At 42.0% G+C, this 23,818-nt stretch overlaps 1 long non-coding RNA gene across 1 annotated transcript in view; it reads left to right on the forward strand.

Annotated features, from left to right (window-relative positions):
- The window catches only part of LOC309848870, a 79,568-nt gene extending 58,646 nt beyond the window's left edge, over window positions 1-20,922 (forward strand). Inside the window, exons 2-3 of the long non-coding RNA XR_014303349.1 lie at window positions 18,685-18,852; window positions 20,849-20,922. This is a non-coding gene — a long non-coding RNA (uncharacterized lncRNA). The remainder of the gene's footprint in view (window positions 1-18,684; window positions 18,853-20,848) is intronic.
- The last annotated feature ends 2,896 nt before the right edge of the window (window positions 20,923-23,818 follow it).

Consider the following 23,818-nt stretch of genomic DNA (forward strand, 5'->3'; position numbering starts at 1 on the left):
TCCTTCTCCTTCTCCTTCTCCTTCTCCTTCTTCTTCTTCTTCTTCTTCTTCTTCTTCTTCTTCTTCTTCTTCTTCTTCTTCTTTAATTGAAGGACATTAAAATCTGTGAACCAAAGACAACATGTATTTCACAAACCCATGGTCCCTGGGGGGTCTTGAGTTTATCAAGAGCTGCTGAAGTAGTCTTTGAGTGAGTGCTGCCTTTCAGTTTGGAAAAATTACCACTCTAATTCATTCATCTATAGACCTCCATCTTTCCTTTTTTTTCCCCACCCATTCTTCCTGCCTCTTATTCTGTAGAGGGCAAAAGTGATAATGGTTTACAAGTTATCAGTAAACGCTGAACCTGACTGAAGTTTAGACAGGTTTCTTCCTGACTACCGACCCCTGACCTATCTTTTCTTAGAGAATTTACTTTAGATACTTGCAACTGTAAATTCTTACACTGCCCTTTGAGATGTAGATCTACATCCCAGGGATGTCTTTCTCAAGGACTGGGAGCCATCCCTTTGAAATGACGTCATCAAGTAAGATAGTGCCCCATCACCCAGTATCTGTGGGAGGGTAGGAGCCTAACTTCCATAAGCACTAGTCAGCAAACACACATGGCCTTATCACAGTGACTAACCTCACCTGATGTCTTCCGGTACTTTTCCACCAGCTCACCCTAGCACATAAACCTTCCCACCTTTTGTTTCAGTGGAGTCCAGTTCAATCTCCTTCTTATTTTATGAAAGTCTTGACCTCTATTGCAATAATCTTGAATAAAATCTTTCTTACCTGTTTAGCTTATCTGATATAATTTTTCTTTGTCACTGGTTACCATGGTATTGTGGGTTGAATTGGCCCCAGAAAGGTATGGTACTTTTGAATGTGAACTTATTTGGAAAAAGGGTCTTTGTAGATGTCATTAAGACATAATTAAGATGAGGTCATACAGCCATAGGGTGGACTCTTAAACTAATGTGAGTGGTGTCCTAGTAAGAAGAGAAAACTCACAGAGACGAATGCAGAAGTGGAGAAGGCTGTGTGAAGACAGAGTGATTGGAGTGATGTAGCTGCAAACCAAGGAACTCTAAAGATTGCTGGAAATCACCAGAAGATAGAGACCATGAAACAGGTTTTTCCCTAGAACCTCCACCTTGATTTCAGGATTTCAGCATCCAGAACTGAGGGAACATCAGTGTTGTTTTGTCATCTGATTTTGGGATCATCATGGCAGTCCTAGGGAGCTAATGCACTTGGGACATAGACTTTTACCTGCCAGCCCATATCCTGTAGCAGTATCATCTTCTAGTGCTTTTTGTCAGCACCTAGTACTCATACCCGAATTGCCATACTGTGTCCTTATCCATTTCCAGGTTTCTTCCAACAGATCTGTCTGCCTGGAGTGCGTCAGTCTCACTCCCCACACATCCCTCATGGGTGCTCTGCAGAGTCCTTCCTGTCCTTCAAGACCTGGCATCTCTTCTGAAGTTTCCACTGCTTTCCCAGGCAGTTTATTGCCTACCACTGGGTTTCTCCCATGTACACGCTTGCTCTCAATATTAGGATTTATTGGTACTTGTGACTGTCTTTCCCTGGACTTTGGAGGGCCGGGGCCATGTCTCATTTCTCTGCCCAGTGGGCTCTGAGAAGACATTGGTGAGTGAATGAAGCAGGAGCTGAGAGGGCCACAAGTAAGTGTTTTGTTTTTCTCCTTTTCATAGCAGGGAGGAGCCTCCATTCCTGTTTAATCAGGTCAGACTTGTCTGCTAGTGAGAGGGGTGTTTTGAAAGGGCACTCTGTCTATCAGACGCCACTTTTTAAATACACAATCAATCAGCATTTCAACAACAAAAGAATGTTCATCATTTAAAAACAAAAACAAAAACTAGAAATCAGCATGGAGAGCCATTAGATATAAACTGTTTCAATAAAAATATCCTAGGTTCTTCTACCTTGTTAAAGGACTACTAGGTGATCCATAGGTTCTCAGTAGGTTCTGAATGTTTGTTAGAAGGCTAAAAGAACTAAAGGGAAATTAGGTTGATTTGTGTTGGTGGCTGTTTGTTTAATTTGTATGTAGAAAGCAGAAGAAATGTTCCTGAAGGAGTCTGTGCTGGTTCTCCAGGTGTCAGCATTCCATGATATGTTTGTTCCCCCTCCAAGGGCTCTGTTTTCTTTTTTTTTTTTCTCTCCTGGGACAGGAGAGAAAGGGATGACATAATAAGCAACTGCTTTGGCTAACGACCATATTCAAGATCCCAGGACTTTCAGTGAATGTGTTTGGGATCCTGTCTTTGCCTCTCTGAACTTGCACAGAAATCGGCTTCTTTTACCTGGAGGGGTGTCTTCAGGGCCTGCAGTGTTAGAATCCATATTGACTTTTCCTGATCTTGTCAACTCAACTACTCCTTCCTGCTCTCTGTTGGCAATGACTTCACCTTCCTTTGAGGAGATGCCTGCTCCCCACTTGGTACGGTCCTGACAGGGTGTTCATCTGCTTTCCACTCCACGCTCTTAAACTTCCCATCCAGGCCTTTCCTCCTCATGCCTCAAGGACAAATATCACTGCAACAAGCAAGAGCAAAACCAATACACAGGGTCAAAAAGGAGGACTGAGATACTATCTTAGAGAAAGAAGGTGAGCAATCTGAGTGTCATTGAGTGTCTGCCATTCCTGAGGCTGGACTTCTCACTTATGGGATCCCACCACTTCCATTTTTGCTTCCTTGAGAACCAGCTGGGTTGTGTTCACTTGCCCCCAATGGGTCATAACTTCAACAGCATCTCAGGGAGGGCTGTGCTGTGCTTGGGTCTCTCAAGTTCCACTGAAACTTGAGATCAAAGTCTAAGGAGAAGAGACAGCCACAGAGATCCCCTGAAATATTTTTGTGGTTGTCAGTTACATCATTCTGAGGTTTCATTTTGCATTTTCTTCCTTACCAGGTAAGGTGCACAGATAAATCATGTCTATGCTTCCTTTTATTTATATCTTAATGTAACATCAGTAGTGTGATTAGATAATTTGAAATTTAATAGAACTTTCCAGTATGAATCATCTAAGATATATCACGGCGAAATCTCAGAGCCTGGAGACTGAGTAGGGAGGGAGCGGAGTACTCACACACACTACTGAGTCAGCACATAATAGCAATTTTCTGTGTCCTCATAATAGATACTTGAGAATAATTACTGACAGCCTGTGGAGAATTCATCAACCTCGGGTACCAAATAATAAGTTATACTCTCACGGTAACTGTGTGAATTAAGTCAGAAATTCAAAGAATACTGATGATGTCTCGTTATTTTTTTTTCCCCTCAGAAAAGCCAATCTGCATAATTGATGCCATAGGTAGAAAAACATTTTTTTTTATTATTACATTCTAAATCAAATAGTCTTTAATAAATGAGAGGTGCATGATCATCGGAAACTAATGGTGGCCATGTGGGACCGCAATAATGGTATCCATAATTCTTTGGCACATTAAAAAAAAAAAGCGCCTGTGTTTATTTTCTAAACCTCAGCATGCCACGTTCCAAAGAGAACTCTCCAGTGACTGAAAGAGGCAGACCGGGGCGGGGTTGGGGGGGGGTCGTGTTTAGGGAGCGAGACTACTAATGAGTTAGTGCAGTGAACACAGGCATGCTGCCCAAAGAATGGCTGGGCCCTGGAGCGTGGAGGGCTGGCGGCCCAGAGCCCGACTTCTTCATTCGTGAAGGCTGAATGAGAGCTCTGTAACTCACGGTGGAAAACTGTGGTAGGGCCTTTTGTGATTACTAATTAATCAACTAGAATTTTTGCCTGGTCATATTCTGCGGCTTTCCTCAACAGATTCATTAGAGTAAATTCTATTCTTGGTGTTAATATGCTATACAACAGATGCCAAAGTAAATTATTTATGTGTGTGTGTGTGTGTGTGTGTGTGTGTGTGTATCTGTTTTGATGAGCAGATGATTGATAAAGGAAATAGGTTTTGTCTTCTTTCGCACAGAGCTTTGATAAATAGTTAGTCCCTCAGTGTTCTCTTTTGCACTCAGATTTCATGGCTGGAAGCCGTTCAGCTGTCTGCACTAAGGTTAGATGCTGGGTCTTGACCCCTTCGCTTCTATGCTGAACAGCTTCCATCTGCACCTGTCCACTTTTCTCCTCTTGACTCTGTGGCTGGGGAGGGTGACCTGAAGAATTACACCCTCACTGTCTGGCTTCTGGTTGGATCTGGCCAATGGGGAGCCCCAGGAAGAGATCTGAAAGGGAGACGGGAGTGTGGTTGGAGTCCGTAGTCCCTAGGATCCTGCCCTGAAGGGTAGCCTCAAACTGGCTGTGATCACTCCACTCCACTCAAGATGGTGCTCTGTAAGTCTCACCTTATAGATGTGGCCACTATTTCCTCTTCACATCCCTCGGGATGGGAATAGCTCCTTGGCCCCCAGAGTCCTGAGATTCTGTATTCTCTAGTGTGGTTTCTCAATGCCCTGCTCCATATTGTAAGGGCTCTTTTGTTAACACCCCCTTACCCCCCATCACCCAATTATCTTAGTGTGAATATGCTATCCGTTCCTTGCTGGGATTCTGACTGATCTCTATCAGAGGATCTTTGTCTTCTTGGTTTGATTTTGCTTTTTGATTTCTCTGTTTCATCCTGCTGCCCTGCACTGACTCCTTTCTCCTTGGCCCTCCACTTTTTCTCATGATGGATTATCCATGTTTTGCTTTTGAGTCTGAACTTGACTCTTCTTCTCTGACTTTGCCTTGACTCTCTTAGTCATGTCCATTACCATCCACACTTCAAGACTCTCAGGATTACGTGTCTCCAGGAACTTTGGGTGCTCCCCACCTCAGCTATACATTGACTCCACCATTCCAATTTGCGGCTGTCAATACTGATATTCTCCTGGTTATGAAGCTCATGTCCTGGCTGACCAAATGTCCACATTTATAGGATTTTCTATTCACCACCAACCTATCTCCCATCTTCATAGTCTGCCCTCCTCCCCTTTTCTTCAGTGTCTTAGATCTGACATTTCTTCTCCATTTCCTCTCATGTAAAATACCACCACCGCCATCAGCAACAAACGTGGTCTGGCAGCAGAAGGCATTTTGCAAATTCACAAATTATACTACATGTAAGGTTAGTATTTATCAATTTCACACTCATATGCATCCATTATCACTGAACCAAGTCCTCCATGTCAGCTGTACTCAGCGGAGAGGAAGGAGCCTCCGAGTAAGATGCAAAGGTGGTGGTAGGTAGTTCAGTAGGAAGAATGGACAATACCACCTTGCAGCACATTCTAAAACCTTCCTTGCCCAGAAATATTTCCTAATAGCATCTGCTACCTCTTTTGAGATTTCCTCTGGAAGAATCACTAATGGTTCAAACTACAAAGTGTGAAGTCTTGCCTTCTGACAGGTCACAAGAGCTCCATATTTCATCTCTTCTCCCTCACATCAAAATTGTAGCCTCAAGGGTGAGTCATACAAATGGAGGGCCTCATTGTGCTGATGTGGGGTCCAATGTGGGCACGAAGCAGGGAAAGGGAGGGTGGAAGGTCAGCCTACAATCAGGACACAGAACGGGGGAAGCACAGCTTCTGATGCTCACCTTGTTTTTGATATTAGAAACACCCAGACAGAGATTTGTCAGGCTAATCTCTCAAAAACAGGAGAAAGAAAGATGTTGGTGTTTCTGTCATTTTTCCTTGCTTTTCATCTCTTCTTCCCCTCTTCCCCCACCCCCTGACAAAATTTCTATCTCTAATTTCTTCTGTGGAAGTTATCGGTTAACAAGGTACCTAATTTCAAGTTTAAGGCTATGTTTTATAGGTTACATTTTATGAATCTTGGTGATTTGTTATCAAAGCTAGAGTTATCTCACAGCTGTCTCCTTATAGATCTTGATGTAGTGCTTCCACAGATCCGTATCTTGATCTCTTTAGGGCAGAAGCCTGTCCTGTTCATAGCCTGCATCCTACTTAACACATAGGAATTGTAAAAAGGAAATTGTAGTTAAATAGCAAGAAAGTCTTTTATTTAAGACTGATGGAATCAAGACAGTTACCATAGGAAAAAGAGATTGACCTCAGCTCCACTGATACAAAAGGTGGGAAGGTTTTAAGCCCTGGGCTGAGCTCCTGGAAAGGTACTGGAGGACATCAGGGGATGTTGGTCACTGTGATGAGGCCATCTGTGTTTTCTGACTAGTGCTTATAGAAATTATCTCCTACCCTCCCACAGAGACTGGGAGATGGGAGATGGGGTACTGTCTTTCCTGTTCACACATCAAAAGAATGTCTCCCAGGTCCCTGAGAAAGACATCTCTGGGTTGTAGAAGATTTACATCACAAAGGAGCAAAGCTTTAGAAAACTGTCAATTTTCTAAAGGAAGTGCCCAATGAAAAGGGAGGGCAGGGGTTAGTCATGAGAAAACCTGTCTAAATTTCAGTCAGGCTAGGGGAATGCTGTTAAGGCCTTCTTGGTCAGAACCTATTGGTGATCTTGATTCTATTCTATTTTGATATTTATGTGGCCATCTTATTACATCAGCAAGTAATGCTCACTTTAGAATTCTAGAAAATTGTGTGTGTGTGTGTGTGTGTGTGTGTGGTGTATGTTGGGGGACATTGTAATTTTATTTCTTAGACTGAATATTTCTGGGCATAGTTTTAAAAATTGTACCATAGAGAAAATTTTAAGTATTTGAATATTCCTTGAGAAGAGATGTATACTCTGAGATCTAAGCCTGTGTCGACTTCCCTACCGTCTTATCTACCTCACCTAACACAGTGTTGTGAACGTAGCTGATGCTCATTGAATATTTGTTTTTGCAGTTCAATGAGAAAATATGGCTTCCTTCCATTGCACCCATCAAGCAAGTGCAGGTTCGTTTAGAATTTAATTGGCACATAATGGGAAGCACCTGGGTTGCAGTCTAGGCTGGAGTTCCAGGGGTTACATCATCACTCTGCAAACTTGGGCAAGTCGCACAAACTCCCCAAGTCTTTGTTGCATTATCTGTACGATGAAGCTAACACCCATTTCAGAGAGGTTGCTGTAAGGATGAGATGAGATGATGCCTATGCAAACACCGAGGAAATCTCAATGCAGAACGCAGATGTGGCCTGTTGTCGTTCCTGAGTAAGTGTGTATTTTGGTCTCCCAACACCGTTGCATTATAGGTAAGTTTGATAAAGGTAGCCATGGAGAGCTCACCATGCTGCCTCTCAGCCTTCTGATTTGTAATAACGAAACCTCATTACGTTTCTGTATAAACTCGTTCTGCTTTAATACGTTATTGGTGCCTTTGTTTCTGCTTAATTGTTTTATTTTTCATGGCACTTGGCTTGATTCAGAGAGGGAGGCATTCCTTTGTTTATCTAATTCTTTAATTAAGTTGCTCTACAGTGTGGTTCAAGCCAATTCCTCCGGATACTAAATAAGAGAAGCTGATCACAACTACAAAGCCCAAGGCAGAAGCTTCTTTGGGTATGAAATTGGTTCTGTGGCTGATGTGGATTCTACCTGTTGGAATCTGCTGAAATTGGAAGCCTGCATCACGGATGAGTCAAGCATCTGGGTGTTTCTTAGGCTAGGGAGAATAAAGCTTTAGAGTTTAATCCTCTTTTAACCCATGTTCTGCTTCCATGGCCCTTTGCTCTTTCTACTTGAAGGCCATGCTTTTCATCAAAATGGGTACTTTATACATTATTTAGGACTTCAGTCTTTTTTTAAAAGCACCTTTTAAAGTGCTTTTACATCCATCTTCTTTTACCTCCCTAAAACCGGGGTGAGGAACTGTCCACATCAGTGCATTTGGATGGAGAAATGGAAAGAGCACCTGGTTTGTCTAAGGCTAATCAGCCAGAAACCCGCGGAGGCAAATTAGAGCTCCGCATTCCCAGCAACCAGCACACGGGCCCTTCTCACCACAGGAGATGTGAAAGTAAGAACAGATGAATGTGTTTCTGTTCCCATTTCTTGGGCCTTGGCCTATGAATCATACTCTTGCATTGCAGAACAAGTGATGTGTGGTCCTAACTCTTAAATAAGCCCAAGCAGTGGGACATTTTCCACTTGTTCCCCTCCTTCAAGTTTGTATGTGAATCCCCTACACATGGGGCATTATCAGTGTACAATGGAGTCACTGTTGTCAGAAAGTCTCTAGTCATACATTTATCCTGGCAGCCATTTTGTCAATCAGCATCTACCTAAATGAGTAGTCTACGACCTAGGTGGGTGTTGAGGGATATTAAACACAAAATCAAAAAGAAAAGAAATTGACTGAGACATAGTACACACTTTCAAGGGGCTTGGGATCAAGAAATGGCATGGGAATATTCTCAGTTGAGAACCTCAGTGCCTTTCAACTGCATTCTTGAAACGACCTTCTGCTACTTTTACCTGCTGTGTATGTGGATGATTTCAAACTCAGGCGTGACATTCAAAACCCTGCTTAACTTGACCCCTGCCCTTCCTTTCAGAAATTATCACATGTCGTATGCATTTTATGCTGGCCACACTGGGCTCCCTGCCATTTCTTGAACATTTCCTTTTCTCAAATTCTCCTCACCTACAAACTCCTCTTATTTGCTCCCTCCCTTTCTTTATTGATTTTTTTCTATCAATATGCTCCAGTAGCTCAATATTTCCGGGGCTCAGGCTCTCTATAATAACATACGTCAAGTCTATCTCTAGTTAGTTTTGTATGTATATGTTTGTCATCATTTGTGAGATTAGAAGCTCCTGGAAAGGGGCTAGGAGAAAGGAACGCATCTTTTACCATCCAATACAGCAACTTCCAAATAGATGTGTCAGATAGAATTTCATATGTTCACTGAACCCCACTGTAATTGGTTTTTTCTCCTTGGGCAAATACAAAAAACTACATTTTTAGCCTCCCTTATCTAGTAGGTTGGGACCATGTGATTGGGTTCTGGCCAGTGGGATGTGGGTAAAGGGTCAATCATTTCCAGGCTGGTGGTCTATTGACCACCTATTCTCTTTTCATTCTTTAAAGATCCAGAAAGCCGTCTTCCATGAAAAGATGGAAGGAACTCGGATCCAAGTGTCATCACTGAGAGAGTTGTCAAGGAGAGCTGCTAGATCCTAAAATGAATGAGAAACACATCTCCATTTGTTATATTATGGAGAGGTTAAATTTTCTTTATTATGCAGGCTAGACTAAGCAATCTTGATAAAGAAGACATCCAGATGGCCAACAGACACATGAAAAAGTGCTCCATATCACTTGATAAATAGGCTTTAAGCAGTCTGAGGGCAGGCATAATGTCCATCTGTCCCAAAGCTGTGTCCAAAGCATTTAATCAAATATCTCAAATATAGTGTGATTTTAATGAATATGTGTTTGTTAACTATCGTGATCTTAGTGTATCACCTGTGAAGGCCAATCTCAAGGCTTCACATTCCAAAAAAAAAAAAAAAAAAAGAAGTACCAGCTCATGGGAAAGCCTCTGTTCTATAGAATAATTATTGAGCCATATGTAGTCAGCATGGGGCAAGTTGTTTTCTTTTATGGAAGACCCTACTTCTGAGGATTCTAGTAAATAATTTTCCAACATCCTGCTGCTGCTTTTTATGATTAGAATCAAGAGAAAGGATATGGTTAAAGTTGGAATTAGATCTTGAAATAAGGCTATAAGCAATTAAAGTATAATTGGTTTTTTCAATTAGGATTTACTGACTAAAAACTTTATAAGGATAGTAAACTGCTAATAAGAAATATGGCTAAGAGAAAAGTTCAGAAATTGTGGTAGGAGAAGGAAGTTCATGTGTTTTGTGTGCTTCCTAGTTGTCAAACTTCATTTCAGGTCCTTCATGACTCCTGATTTCATTTAATGCCCACAAAAGCATGGTGAGGAAGACATTATGATCCTAATTTTATGGGAAGAGGGGGAAATTGATATTCGGTGTGCTATACAAGTTCACACAGCTGGTAAACCGCAGAATTGAATTTGAACTTGATTCTCTCTGGCTTAAAACTTACCCATGTTTCTTTCAAATGCACTGTGTTCACGCCTTCGAGTAAAGTTTAACCGGCTCTCTGCCATGACACCAGGACTTTAGATCAGGCTGTCACCCAAGTCTTAGAGTAGCCAACCACTCAATCAAAGGGTCCTCTGGGGCATCGTGTCCTTTGTGACCCTGCTGTCTTTTCCCCTCCCTCTGCACTCCTCTCTTTACTCCTAGATGTTTAGCGATGGCCTTGAATGGAGACTCTTGCACCAGCCTCTTGGGCTAAAGGACAGATTTAGTATCTGCTTTTGGACCCTCCCCTTTCAACCTCTGACATAGGTGTGTCCTAACTGGCAGCTGCATTTTGGATAATTTCCATTCTTGGTTTGGCTCTGGACCCCGGGGTCTGGATCTATTTGGCTATTAGTTTTCTGGGGCCAATCCTGATCCCCACTGACAGGCTCAGACAACAGCTAATTAATTGTTCTACTAATTAAACAAATCGTGTGTTATTCTGTACCTTGGAGGGAAAAGGATAAAAAGACACAATTGCTAATGTTAGAACTTAGAGTCTAGTGAAATGTCTAAAAACCCATTACACTTAAAGAATTTTCACAGACATTATCTGAGATGATATACAACTTTCTGAGGGATCCTTTTTATATAGGAAAATTGAAATGCAGATTGGTTTTACGGACTTGCTCCCCTTACCACAGCAATTAAATGGGAGAACAGATATTTGAACCCAGGCCTTCTTGCTGCAAACATTTTGCTTTCTCCAAAATATCACATTGTCTGTGAGAAAGCAGTTTCCTACAATATCTGAAAGTTTCATCTGTTTTTTGTTGCTGTTCGCAATATTGGAGAGTAGACACATGAATTTACAATGATAAGGCTAAAAAGGATTAATTTGGCCAAATCCAAGTGTTGCCTCGATAAAGGCTCCAAGATGTATGAAGTTGCGGGGAAAACCTGATCTGTCTAACCGTTATATTGTGTGGCTTTTTAATTATGGGATGTTTTGTTTCTGTGGATTTTTATTTTCAGAGAGCTCAGAGGAAGAGGGTGGGATTTTGAGGCTGCTGCCATGATTATAATCTTTGTTAGAGGAATGTTAATGCTCTTGCAGATATTTTTATTTTCATTCAGCAGGATAAAAGAGGGGATAATGACTATTACTAAGGCTAAGATGGAGCCTGGCTTCTGTCTTTGAATTTATCACCTTTATACCTTTTTCTTTCCTTTTTCCTTCTTCCCCTATCTCAGTATCTGCGGCCCCTCCTTTTAGGTGAAGTTACTTGTTAGTTCTGGCAAGTGCTTTTTAAAACTAATTTTGCCTGTGTTTGGTGGAGACGGAGAGTCTTTATGTGACTGATGGAAGGTGTGGCAGCTTGCTAGTGGTGTGGGATGTTTGGGTTGTCACCAGCAAGAATTCTACACCACAAAACAAGCAGACCAACAAAAAAGCTGCTTCCCTCGAAAAACAAACAAGCAAATGAAGCCCAAATAGACCCGATTTATTAAAAATGCCTAGTTGTTGAGCTACTTGCTGCCTCCTGTTACAGAATGATCTAGGGACACCAAGGTGTTAGTTCTAGTCCAGCTTTATTTATTTACGTGTTTTTTGATGAGATCATAGTCACCCTTTTCTTTGGCTAATGACTTCTTGAAAGCTGCAATCAGAAGGCATGCTTCTGTTCACATACTAACCTGCGCAGAGATCTTTCGGCCAGCACCCAAGTTAGAAGAAGGGACTTAGGCCAATATCTTCAAATAGGAAACATGCTCAGTGAGTCCAATTGTTGGGTTCATATCCCCCCTTTGCATTTCTGTGGAAGAATCTTTCATTCATTTAAATCCAACTAGGTGGTGCTCAAACTTTCGGGTGCACTGAGTGACCAGGTGCACTGGGGACCCTACAGAAGTGTGGATTGCTAGATGCTATAATTCCGCAGGGCAGGATAATCCTCAGAGATTAGCCCTGGGTGATTCTAACGCCCAAGGTCCTTCCACCACATTCGGAGAAATCTCTTTCCGGGACAGTGGTTCTCAGACTTAAGCGTTTATCAGGATCACTAGGGGACTTTTATTTATTTATTATTAATTAATTTATTTTATTTTATTAGTATTTTTAAAGATTTTATTTATTTATGTGATGGAGACATCACAAGGAGGCAGAGAGGCAGGCAGAGACAGAAAGTGGGGAAGCAGGCTCCCTGCTGAGCAGAGAGCCTGATCCGGGGCTCCATCCCAGGACCCTGAGATCATGACCTGAGCCGAAGGCAGAGGCTCTAACCCACTGAGCCACCCAGGTGCCCCGCTAGGGGACTTCTAAACACAAATGGCTGGTCCCCACACCCAGAGTTTCTGATTCAGTAGGTCTGGGGCTAGGCCTGATAGTTTGCCTTTTCTCACTAGTTTCCAGGTGATGCTGCCACTGCTCTTTGGGACCCCACTTTGAACCCTACTGCTCCCGAGTATTCCAGTGATGGTCGTCCATTGGTCCGCAGAGACTTTGACAAATACCACCGATTCTGAGGGATATGAAGGCTTCACGCCTCAGTCTACAGTTTGTGGAAGGACCACTTATATCAGACATAGGCTCCCTTTTAGGCAATGAATTGTCATTGTTCATAGCAGAATTCAAATGGAGACCCTAATTGAACAAATTGCGAAGTATAGGTTTTAGAGGGTGCACACAGAGTGTCCAATGCATAGCCGGTGCCCACGTTGACATAGCCTAACACTGGCTTAACATGTTAATTGTTTTACAAATAACATCAAAGTACTGTGAACAAGAGGCACAGTTGATGGCTTTACTTTATCAAGGACTGTTCCAAAGTACAAATTTGAGTTACTGTGAAGAGCAGTTATCTGTTGGGTTGAAAATCAAGCTATTTGCATTGGCAGAGTCCATAAAAGGTATTAGCCAATTACTGACTATTAGTCATAATACTAATTAGTTAATTATCCTTTATCAGTCAATTACTTCCTTTGTGTAAGGATCTCTGCCGTCATTCTCACTACTTCATGAATCAGCTAGCCTCATAACCAGAATTATTTGGTTTAAATTTATTCTTACAAATGACCAAGAGAGTTATTTTTGCCTAGTCACCAGACGGAGAGGATCATGTATTAGTTGAAATGTGAATGCTTGTGAGCTTCTGGTGCTGTTTCAGGTCACGTGCATTTTCTCTCCCATGGGTATAGGGGAGTAACTTTTAAGTAGCAAAATACTTCATTAAGAGATTTAAGTAGAATAATAAAAAATAAATAAACCAGCAGCTCACTTTTTCCACTGTTTATTTTCCCCAACAAGTTTAGTGCAGAGTAGATGGGCGTTTAGAAGGTTAATCACAGAAAACACAAGTAGTCTGGGTAATTTGTAATGTCAGAAAAAGCAGAGGAAGAGAATATTACCAAATAGTACAAAACCGCCTTCTAAATTAAGATCCAAAAGTCTAACACAAAACCACAAGTACTTTGTAATAAAATTGGCTATCATCTATCCCTAGTATTGATAAAGCTGACAAGAGGAGCAAGAGCTTTTTCATCCATCAGGATTTTTTCTTGCTCTATTTTGTATTTCCAGGAGAAAGGAAGGAGGAAAAAGATACACGTAGTTATGTTAATCTCTGAAAAATCTTTTCAATGAAATTTTAACCTCTGCCATGTGCAAAGTGCAATAAATATCTTGCTTTTGTGTTAGGCATACGTATTAAAATCCCAACCTTCTTTTTTAATAAACCCTACATCTAAATTGCAGTGTTGGGATGATCACACTATTAGAACAGATATTAAAAATAAATAAATAAATAAATAAAAAGACAAGGGGGAAAAAAAAAACCCACCACAAAGAACTGATGGTAATTGTACCTGGCCTGGGTTAGAAAAAGCAATTCCCATTTCTTACTGCTTCTCTTCTCATGTGAAGTTCATTTGAATGACCTTTTGCCATTTTTGCCTGATGACATAGAGTCCCCTGTTCTTGAGCTAAAAGCACTCTAGCTAGTCTTGCTCTTACGGAGAAACTTCAGCAGATCGCGGTCTGCAGTTAAGGTCGGAGCTGCTGAATGCGTGGCCCGGATGCCGCTCACTCCGGAGCAAAGACAAATCTGTGTTTATCCCGTTTCACCCAAGCCTACGTTCCAGGGTTTGGTACTGACATTGCCAAAAAGTTAAAATAATGTGTATGCTGCTGAAATTCCTGGTGCTGGGTATTAACGAGGGCCCGTATTCCTTGGGTGAGGTGCATAAACAATAAATTTTAGAACACTGAAAAAATAAAATAAAAAAATTAAAAATTCATTTCAGTAATTAAAAAAGATAAGTATCATTAAAAAAAAAAAAAAAAGTCCATGGGGTGGCTGGGTGACTCAGTCAGGTGGGTATCCGACTCTTGGTTTCAGCTCAGGTCATGGTCTCGGGGTTGTGAAATGAAGCCTCCCTTGGGCTGGGGCTCCCTGCTCAGCAAGGAGCTGCTTGAGATTCTCCTCTCCCTGTACCCTGCCTCTCCCCATGATCATACTCTCTTTAAAATAAAAATAAAATGAAATAAAAATAAAGTCCTTGTGCTTAGAAACCAGATGGGAGGAGGAACCTACATGTTGGTTGGCAAGGATGGATCTCAAGAGCTGCTCAACTGTGATGCAGGCACCTCCTAACATTGGAGAGGTGGAGCTAACGTGGAAGTGGGTGGAGCCTTAGAAACCCGTTCTCGTAGTTTTCCGATGTTGGCCACCCTTCTTTGCAGGGAGCGACAGTGTGGCTTTGTCGGAAACTAATGATAATGCTTTCTGTTACATAAAATATGATCGTATATGGATATAGCTCAACACTCTACTTATCTGGGTTATTCTGTTGAAAGTTCTATTTTAGCCCAAATTACCTGCTTTGGGAACAAGGATGCTTTTCTCAGGGGGTAATTGCCAGTGTAATCGGAGGACCATCTGCTTGCCTTATGCTCTGTAGATGGCTCAAAGGAGATAGTTTCAGGAGAGTCTTGGAAAGAGAACATTTCAGGAGGGGGTGGAAATGTAAGTAACCAAAAAGAAAGTAATAATTAGGAGTTTAAAGAGGAAAAGCATATGGTGTTGAGCCTATAACTTAGAAACCAGCATCCTAGACCCCTGGCCCAAGTGAGATTTCCCCAATAGTAAGAACTAAGAGAAATCCAAGCTAGAACAGAGAGTGACCAATTAGTCTAAAGGGACTCTCCAGAGGGGCCGGTGGAGAGGGGCAGCAGATGGTGTTCATTTGTGATTTAGTGGTGAAGGAGTCACCATGGGCTAGGTGTAGTGGCAGAAGCTTGCTTTCCATATTCTAGACAAAGCTTTACAAGGGAGGCCTGAAGACCCTGGAGAATTTGTGTGCAGCCATCATTCATTTACAAAATATATTTAACATCTCTTAAGCAGGATGTCTCCCACTAGGCTCTTAGAGCAGATATGCTGATATGTAACTTATGGCTCCTTCCCTTGGGGACTGCATGATGCTGGGTAGAGGGGAAGCAGGGACAGAGGGAAATGTGACGTGTGCATGTCCAGGGAACAGCCATCCATGGCACATAAGTAGCATAGTTAGGGAGACAAGGCATTCTGGGCTTTCACAGAGGTGAGAGTGATTTCCCCCTGGGGCACAGGGGGAGGCCTCATGGAGGCTGAGGAATTTCATCAGGACTGGTGTGGCTGGACAGGATTTTGCAAAGCAGGGAAGGGCTGCCTCATATGGGGTTAGGAGTCTGCACAGAAACTTCAGGGACCTTAAGTAGAGTGGATCAGGATTTTAATATTAATCTGGTGAGACAATAATTATATAAATATTTTTCACGCTTTAAATACATCTGAAATGTGATTCTGCATTCTTGGGCGATTAAGCTGCACTTGAAAAGATGTGCACAATCAACCTTCAGTGTTTCTAGCTTTAGCATATGTTAATCCTGCAGCTGTGACCCCAGAAATAGATTTTTAGCAGGAATAATTTTTTTTATGTCTTTAATTTTTTAGCTTTGGCAAACAAAAGGGGAATGGCTTGAATTGCAAAAACCATTGGTCTTGATAGACTGTCTTCCTGATGGGTTGGGGGCTTGTTTGGAAGAATCAGGGTTTCCACTGTCAGCCTGGACCCTGTACTCCACATGAGTAGGTGCCTATTTCTCAGTGTCTGTGGTTGAATCTATATAATGGGAATGCTTGCATCCATCATATTTCTGTAATCATGAAATAAAAAGCATCTTTCAGTAATTTTTGGAGCAGGCAAAAAAATAACATGGGAATACAAGGTATTTTTTCACAAAGGCAAGTCATAAAGCTACTTTATAAAGAGAATGAACACCTAGAAATCACCACCCCACGTAGAGTAAAACCACATTACTTTATAGCATATTCCTTTTAGCATATTTTCTTTCCTCCCTCAATTCTCACGAGTTCATACAAGTCTCAGCTCTTCCGCCTCCAGCCCCATCCACACACTGGCCCCGCCTCTTTTCTCATGATCCCTCCCCGTCAGCCTTCAGGTCTGCCACGGCAGAAACCTGGACGCTCTACAGGGCTGATTGGATCCATTGAGGTGTGAATTATGTTTAATTAGAACCTGTCACTTAAAAGTGAGTGTAAGGGCGTTTAACCTCTGTTCATTCTACCTCAGCTCCTCTGAGCCCCCCAGGGCTCCTCTCTGCCGGATGTGCCTGCTGTTCATGGCCAGAATGGGCCACCCGTGGTCCTTCTCTGTCCATGAACTGTCAGAGCGCACATTGACACAGCAGAATCGATGCCAAAAAAAGTCCTTAATCTCTGTCCATCCACCTATTATGAAAACATCCAATGTGTGCAGGAGACCAGGCTTTCTGGCGTTCTGTCCCTCAGAGAGCTCCTTCTCCTGGACACCCAGCTGTCCTGCAGAATGGGTGGACACGTTTCATGGTCATCTTTACTGTGGCAGTGAGCGAAGACAATTGTTGAGACATCTCCCAACTCTTTGGAACTCTCAACCCCAATGTTGCGTTTCCAGCCGATGACAGCCACCATCCTTTGGTCCTCCCCTGTGACACTGCAGGTCATGTCTGGGCCCAGCCATCCAGCACTTAATTTGGCACAAGTCTGTTCAGTTGGTGACTCTGTCAGGAAGACCCTGGTGAGGGCGGACTGGTGCTGCTCCTTCTAAGGTCAGGGGATGGCCAGTATGGAGGCGGTGAGCCATGGGCGAACGGCTAAGCCAACTAAGCCAACCATCGGTTAGCATGACTGGTTGCTGGGAAGCCAGAAAGAAGCAGATCAGGTGGAAACCATGTGGATGTTCGGATAGGGCAGATGTTACTCTAGAATTAACATGAATCACATTTATCCAATGCAGTTATCTTCTGTGGATGGTTTGGCATGCGTTTCTGGGTTGGGGGAATGCACCTCAAGTTCACAGGAACACTACACAAATTTGTACACCTGAAAAATGAAGCTGTTATCTCTGTTTCCTTCCAGTATGTTCTCTATGAGTGGCACCATCATTCTCCCTCCTTCTCCCCCAAGATTGATTTGATTGAGTCTTTTAGCCCTGTCTCTGAGGTCGTCTTACACCCTCTGGCCGTCTCCTTCCTCTCCTGTGCGGTCCATTGCCCTAGCTGTCGCTAGCCCCCCAACCGGTCTTGTCTCCAGCTGTGTTCCACTCTGCTTTTTGCACGCAGCTGGCAATCTTCCTGAAACAACCTTTGATTATTTACTCACATGCTCCAAACCTTTCACAGATTTCCCATTCCCTTTAGAATAAAGAGCAATTTCTCAGCTGGCGTGCTAGGCTGTCTTTGATCTAGTTTCAATATGTTCTAACAAATGTGTTTCTCATCACTCCCCTTCTTCCTGAGCCATCGCTGCAGGCAAATGAAGGGGAGTGCTGCTCTCTGTGGCCGTACCTCCCATTTTCCCACCTTCACTAGTCTGCTTCCCTCTGCCAGGGCGTTCTCCTTTCAACTCTGCCTCTACAGCTTTCAAATGATCGGATCCGACCTCTTCCGCCCCCGTTCAAATGTCATGTCCTCTCTGAAACCACCCATCATCATAACAGCTAAGATGAAATTCATCTTTACCTCCTGTGAACTTCAAGGCATTTTATTTGTACTTATCTTAGTTTGTGTTTTTGTTGTGCACATGTTTTATAGTCCCCCGTAGGACTGAAATATCATGGAGGTTAAGAGTGTAGTCTGTTCAGTTTTGTGGCCACCTAGCTCTTAACGCAGTGCAATACAATTGAAGATGTACAAGAAATACTATTTGAGTGAATTAGTAAATGAACAACATAAATAATAATAAGTGCCCGTTCTTACAAACCCATGTGTTAGAAATTTTGCTGTTCATGCTGCTAGGGAGAGAGGTTTTGTGTGAGTTGAACTTGGACTCGGTGGGTCCTGGGACAATGAAAGATGCAAAAAAAAAAAAAAAAAAAAAAAAAACAAACCAAACAAAACTGCAGGATGTTTGAGTTAGATTTAGAAGAAGCTCAAGGGGAAGCTAAACTTGTATTTCTAAACAGTTTGATTGGAGAGGAAGTTATTTGCTAAAATGCCTTCTGGAAAGGTAAATGATAGCATGGTGATTCATACAGAAGATTAATGCAAGCCATAGACTGTATTATTTTGGAAACATTATTTCGGGGGACTGGGTCAGCAGACAGACATTCTGCCTGTAATTCCGTAAGGCTGCACATTTGGTTATTACTATTCCCTTTCGTTTTTGCTTACCAAGTTGTGCAGTTAACCAGGAAAGCCATCTTCTCTGATTGCTAAGTGAATGATATTGGAATTTGCCCAGAAAGAAAACAACAACAAGGACATTGTTTTAGTAGACTTTGTTGTTCCCTGGGATATCCCTGCATACAAGACTGCCCCCTTTTCATACTGACACCATCAGAAGGTAAGCTGGTTGATGGTTCTGGAGAGAAGCAAGCAGCACGCCGTGAGCCCTGTCATATCCTTCCTCAGATTGGGGTTTAGGGGAGCTTAAGAAGGGAAAGAGTAAATTCTAGATGAAAATTCAGTTATTTTAACTGATGAATCAAACAATGTTTTATTTAAGCAGTAACACACATGCTGAGGTGAATTTCACAGATGGTGCCCAAATAGAATGCTTTGAGAAGCTGTGTTAATTCAAGAAGCACAAGTGTCAGAGAAACGTGTGGAAGTTTGGGGGCATTCTTGAATGACTAGATGGAAAGAATCTAACTTAGAAAATGAACTAAGTTATGAGCAGTTAAACAAAGCTAGTACATGGTAAAGGAAGTCACTCTTGGAGCTTCATGGAAGTGCTCCAAGTTGGACAGACCAGCTGAAGATATTACTGACCTCCAGTGGAAGAGTCAATGTGGCTGAGTTTCTAAGACACACAGGGAAAGACTAGAGAAGAGACACTTCTGTCACAGAGATGGGTGGTCCATGAGATGGGGACAGGAAACAGCATGGTTCTGCTTAAAGTCAGCAGGAGTCTAGTGGGGGAGGAGCTGGAGGAGGGAGGAAGGAGAGGGCTATTCTGGGTTTCGTCCTCCTGAGTGGGTCCATGGAATGGACCTTGAGGGAAGGAGTGACTCCCCTACCTGTGCGTCATCTCTCGGCATCTGATCGAAGTCTTCCGTTGAAGGACTGCTCCAGCCTCTGGCACCCTTCCTTCAGTGTGTGTCATCGATCAGGAGAAGACAGGAGAGGTGGTATTGGGAATGGGGTACCCAGCCGAGAGAGGAAAAGGGGACATGGTTACCTGGGGAGAATAGAATTGTCCTCTCTAGGCAAAACTTAGCTTCTGGTAGAAGAGCTGGCTTACAGTGCCAGCTAGAGCAACAGCTAACTTAGCAGGGGTGCTGCTCCCAACAGCGCCGAGCGCATCTTACAGGTCACTGTTCTCTGCCTTGGACACAGGCTCAGAAGACATGTTTCTGGTGCATGAGTCAGGGCCCAGCAGAAAGGTATGTTGAAGGACAGTCCTATCACGTCACCTTTATTAAACTAACTGGGTTGGTCTTCATGTGCATCTCCATGTGCCTGTGTGTGTGTGAGTGTGAGTCTGAGTGTGTGTGTGTATGAAGGTGTATATATTGCGCAAATGCAGTTATGTGTGAGTGTTGTACTTGGGACTTTCAGTGTTTGTTTTTATGGGTGTATAGGAGGGGAAGTCCTGAAGCGGGTCATTTGTTGTCATTTATTAGAAGAAGGGAAGTGTAGATAGATGATTCTATCTTAATACAATTTTCTAGTTATCTGCTGATGAACTATTTTTGTTGAGGTATATTATTTTTTCCCCTGTAATCTGGGTTTCTGCATGAATTACTACAACTTCCTTATAAGTGGGATAAGGGACAGTAATAATGATGTCCGTAGTGTTCACCCAGTAGATGATTTTAAAAAGTGATACTGTGTTCAGTAGAAATTGGAGCTGTTTTCTTTTCAGCAAAGTTTGGCTTAAGTTGTATATATTACCGACTATTTAGAAAGTTAAAAATAAATTATCTCAAAGGCAAAATGCTGTTGAGTTTTAGAAGTATAATATTGGAGTTTGGATAGCTCACCTCTGCAGAATACATTCCACGGTGGCATTACACATCATTTCCATATATCTTCATTTTATGATCTTCATTTTGAATGATTTGATGGTTCAGAGGTGTGGTAATAGATATGAATTTTATTTTGACATGTGGAAGAAGGCATTTAGATGCGGGTGTGTGTGCACTGTGAAATGATTAGAAATTATTATGGGGTAGAAAATTTGTGATTGAGTTTGAATGATTGAATCTATTTTAAAATGTGCAGAGCTGTTAGCTTTCAAAATAATTTGTGCAGTCAAAAGAAATCAAAATTCATTTCAGTTATTCATATTTTATTTTTGAAATAAGCCATAGTTATTTTATTATTTTTTTTTAAAGGAAAGGCTTAACCACAACACTGATTCTCTCAAGGAGGAAAGAATCATCTAGAAGTCATGGCAATATAGCGCTTTCTTTAAGATGAAATGATGAGTTATTAAATGAAGACAACAGTTGTTTGTCTTTCAGTTATTACCCATTTCTCCGAATTTTAGTTACTATTGTAAATAGCTCATGTTAACGAATGGGAGGGAGCATTGGAGTCACAAAGGAAAAAGCACCAGAAGCTAGAGGGTAAAGCCAGTGAGGGTCTGATGGATGGCATAGGTCCAGAGACTAAGGGAAGAACCATAGCATTTCAGATACAAAATACAAATTTGAAAAGGTCCTTTTAATTTATTTCTTTCCTGTTACTCCTGGTTTTTCCTTTCATTTATTCTATTCTTACTTACTTATGTGTTCCTTCACATAACCATCATAGGAAAGAACCACAAGAATCCTCTATAAAACCCTACACGGAGGGCCGGATGAGGTTTGGGGAAGGAAGAAACCCTTCAACTATTTAGACTGATTTTAGGATACACCCATCTGTTTTCTTATTTTCAGATAGTTTTCTGGTTTTCCAATGACACTCAGTTGCAGATCCAATGAAACCTGGAATTTTGACTATTGTCTCCAGCAGTGTGAAAAATAACACAAAATGAGTAAAGACATAGGAAGAAAAAGTGAAAGTAGCTTTGAAGAAGTGATACATCAATATATGTATTTATTCATTCATAGCATCATTGACTAATTTAGTGACAAGTGAAGCAGTAACATTGAAGTCTTGCTAAGACTCAGACTTGCTGAGTTTAAGACGACTCACTCCTTATGTGTTTTCTATAGCTGATTGTCCCAAAGCAGTGGAGGGAGACACCTAGAAATGCCTCTTTTTCTACTGGCCACTGGACGTGAATGTACAGCTAAATGTCTCAGACCATCTTTCTACCTTCCCAGGATGTCCCAGGAGTGTCCTCCTGCAGAAATTTCTTCTAGGTGTCTTCAGGCAATAAAATAGACCCATTTGTGGTCATAAAAGTTTCTGATGGCCACCGCGTACTTTGAAATAGACTTATACTGTTTTTTTTTTTTTTTTTTTTTTTCCTGAAAGCTCGAAAAGTCTTCCAATAAAGGCAGGTTTTCTTCTTTATGATTATTGCACATCATGAGATATTCTTTTGAACTTGTTTGCCTCAGATATATTTCTACATATTACTTAATTTCCCTCTTTGATGGATTTGCAGCAGATTATAAGACAAATATACAATACCATCTTTGGCACAAAGAAATATAATAGTGTAACAAAAGCAACAATGACATTGCTACTTATTTTACTCTTCAAAAAGTTTGCAGGCACTTTCCAGATATTAGCTCATTAAATCTTTTCAATAACACTTTGTAATATATGCTATTCATATTTTTATTTCACTTATAAAGAAACCCAGACTAAGAAAGGTTACTTACCTTGCTCAATGTCTACAATGAAGGCAAGTAGGAAAATGGTGTTTATTGAGCAATTACTATGTGCCGGGAACTGCACTATGCTTCACTCAAGGAATAAAAATATTATTTTCATCAAAATTCTTGCACTAGGAGAATTAGCCACCATCAGGGACAAAGTTTTTGCACTAAATTATCTGGAAGTCAAGACAAAAGCAAACCAAAGGAAACGTGATGTTACGTTGTTGTCATCATTTCATTGAGAAAAAGACAGGAGTAAGACCGGAACATACATTTATGAGACAAGACTGGTCTTTTGGTGCTTTTGAAATTGGTTTATAATTGACCCTCTTTCTTCTGAAGCAGGTTATTGTGCAGAGTAATCGATGAGCTGAGTTTATTCATATGTGGTTTCAATTTTTTTTTTTTTAAGATTTTTATTCATTTGAGACAGATAAAGAAAAAGAGAGAACATGAGCAGGAGGAGAGGCAGAGGGAAATGGAGAAGCAGACTTCCTGCTGAGCTGGGAGCCAGACTCGGGACTTGGGGCTCGATCCCAGGACCCAGAGATCATGACCTGAGCCAAAGGCAGACACTTATGCATCTGAGCCACCCAGATGTCCCACGTGGGTTCAACTTGAGACATTTACTTTCTGAGTGTCCCCAGTTTCCAGCCCTTACCACTGTGAAGGAGTGGGGAAGTTTTATTACCCCACGTTAGGTAATATGCATTCTTGTTTGCTGGGAAATTTGTTGGAAGATGCTCATTTCGTACAGGTCACAGCAAAGTCAGCCCAGAGATTTGGCTCTTGCTATTTATAGAGCAGGTGATTTTTCAGGGGAAGCATCCCTGGTACCCATAACTGAAAGAATGACTTAGCTCTAAAAGGTTCAAGATCCTTCTCAGGCATTCTGTGAAACTAAACCTTTGAATTTCTGCCCTCTCCCTGCCTCCTTAGGGATGCCTGTTACTAGGAAGGGATAGGTTCTGCCTTTAGTGTTTGCAATTTGGGTTTCAAAGACTATTATCACAGATAATAAATAGTCCTCCTCTGTCTCACCTGGTTAGCTCCTTCTTTGCTGTAAAAGGATTGCATGAAGCATGGTGAGCAGAAGAGGAATCCATGCAATGCTCACCCCCAGGAGACGGGAACCCCCCATCCACTGAGGCCAAGGGTCGAGAGGCTGTCATGAAGGCCTGGGGAGGGGGGAGCTGTGTCCGCTTGGTGCCTTAGGGGCACAACCCTTGTCTTGATATCACGCTAAGAACTGGCCTTTGATGACATTCAGGGTCAAAGGAGAGCTGCCAGAAGGGAAGGGGCCCTTCTCTTCGTGGGGTGCTCTTGCCTGCCCATGTGAGCCATTGCCTGTTGGATGTGAGTGCAGGAAGACATTTTCTACACCGTGGAAGTGACCTGTCATTTGAAACGTTAAGGTCACTGAGTAAAAAGCTCTGTGTTGTTTACGACTGAGAAGTCTTTGCAAAGGTCCCTGACACCCAGGAGGGAACCAGTGTTGTCTGAAAGACCTAAAGAGGCATAAAAAGTCAG

This window comes from Mustela nivalis (genome assembly GCF_964662115.1).
Source record: "Mustela nivalis genome assembly, chromosome: 15".
Taxonomy (NCBI): Eukaryota; Metazoa; Chordata; class Mammalia; order Carnivora; family Mustelidae; genus Mustela; species Mustela nivalis.